The sequence below is a fragment of the Octopus bimaculoides genome, chromosome 26 (assembly GCF_001194135.2).
Source record: "Octopus bimaculoides isolate UCB-OBI-ISO-001 chromosome 26, ASM119413v2, whole genome shotgun sequence".
NCBI lineage: Eukaryota > Metazoa > Mollusca > Cephalopoda > Octopoda > Octopodidae > Octopus > Octopus bimaculoides.
Genome location: NC_069006.1, coordinates 4383088 through 4385074, shown reverse-complemented (window position 1 = coordinate 4385074; position 1987 = coordinate 4383088). Strand labels below are relative to the sequence as shown.

Sequence of the window (1987 nt, the reverse complement as noted above, 5' to 3'; positions counted from 1 at the left end):
CAGTAACCCATGCTTTTGAATTAGCCATCCATATAACAGGGAGAGATGCCTTGGGTATGTTCTTTAGGACACGGGGGTTGTGTGCATGATACACAAGAAATGGCTTTAACTGAAAATCTCATGCACAATTACCTCCCAACATAATGGTCACACATTCTTTCGAGACCTTGTAGCCTGGAAAAGTTTTCTCCTTGGAAATGAATGAATGGTCTAGCAATTTTTCCCAATACAATCCAGTTTTGTTGACATTAAAAATCTGTTCAGGAAGAAACCTGTTTTCTTCAATGATTTTCTTTAATGCATTAGGAAATTCCGCTGCTGCTTGTTCATCAGCTGATGCACTTTCAACTTGCTTCTTAATGGAGTAATAAATTCTTCCCTCCTTAAATCTCATGAACCATCCTTGACTTGCCTTGAACTCTACGTCTTCTTCATCTGGATATGTTTTCTTCCGGTCCTCAAACACAGACAACACTTTCTCTTGAATGATTTCCTGACTAATAGTAGCACGCTAACGATTCAACCTAACACTCCAAAGAGAAAGAAGACTTTCCAGTTCTTCAAAGATTTTGCCTCTTTTCTTATTGATGACAGTGTTCTTCATCCCTGGGGTATCAGATTTGATATGTGCTAAAATCATGTCCTTATTATGTACAATCATTGATACAGTTGTCCGACTCATCCCAAAAGATTGTGCACTTGCTACTACTTTTTCACCTTTTTCATGGCGTTTTATCATAGTCAGTTTATCTTCCAGTGTTATAGCATGGCGCTTAGTACTTTCAGTATGAATTTTCTTAGGAGCCATGGAGGTAAAAAAATAAAGTCACAAATGATTGAGAAAGTAGCCGATAAACAGATGTAAACAAATCTGAATTCAAAACAATCGTGGGAATCACGAGTGACATCGACACCTAACAGTAGATATTGGAACTACAATGTAATATGAGCTCCGAAAGACAGATAAATAGGACAACACGGCTGATCTCATGATTTCGTTCACTAAGCTACACTACTTTATGGTGTGTATCTTTAACACTTACTGTACATATTTTAATATGATTTTATAGACGTTTATTCTTATTTATTGTACAGTAACATGATTTTATATACTTTCATTATTATTTATTGTACAGTAACATGATTTTATGTGCTTTTAACGGTTTTCTAGTGATTTTACGATTCCAATATTTGTGGCGAACAGACGTAAAGTCGAGTAAAATGACTTAACTTGATTTTTATTTTTCTTATATTATTTTTGAAAACTGATGAATAATCAAGAACAACTTAAGCTGAGGTATGCCTGTATATACATACATATATATATATATGTGTATATACATACATACATATTTATATATTCTTTTATTTGTTTCAGTCTTTTGACTGTGGCCATGCTGGAGCACTGCCTTTAGTGGAACAAATTGACCCCCAGCACCTAGTCTTTGTAAGCCTTGTACTTATTCTATCAGTCTTTTTTGCCGAACCTCTATGTTATGGGGACATAAACACACCAACATCAGTTGTCAAGCGATGGTGGTGGTGGTGGGGGGGACAAATACAAACATATACATATATATACACATACAACAGGCTTCTTTCAGTTTCCATCTACCAAATCCACTCACAAGGCTTTGGTCCGCCCAAGGCTATAGTAGAAAACACTTGCCCAAGGTGCTACACAGTGGGACTGAACCCAGAACCATGTGACTGGTAAGCAAACTACACTTACCACACAGCCACTCCTACATAAATATATATGTCATCATCATCATTTAACATCCATTTTCCATGCTGGCATGGGTTGGCCTGTATATGTATGTATGCATATATATATATATATGTAATCTGTGTGGGTGTTTTTTCAAAACATTGTCTGGTTTAAAAAGCCACATCAGACGCCATGAAAGGGCTAAGGTGTAGGTGCAGGAGATGGTCAAACTCTGTGTAAGGAGTAGACAACCACCACCACCATATATATATATAT

General features: G+C 36.5%; 1 protein-coding gene and 1 long non-coding RNA gene across 3 annotated transcripts in view; one reads left to right on the top strand and one right to left on the bottom strand.

Annotated features, from left to right (window-relative positions):
- Nucleotides 1–1987, bottom strand: part of LOC106883967 (uncharacterized) — a 90827-nt gene that overhangs the window by 72591 nt on the left and 16249 nt on the right. The window lies entirely within an intron of this gene.
- Nucleotides 386–1987, top strand: part of LOC128250930 (uncharacterized) — a 19889-nt gene continuing 18287 nt past the window's right edge. Inside the window, exons 1-2 of one of the 2 annotated variants that reach the window (XR_008266869.1) lie at nucleotides 386–1022; nucleotides 1379–1447. This is a non-coding gene — a long non-coding RNA (uncharacterized LOC128250930). The remainder of the gene's footprint in view (nucleotides 1023–1378; nucleotides 1448–1987) is intronic. The other variant, XR_008266870.1, reaches the window with a different exon arrangement.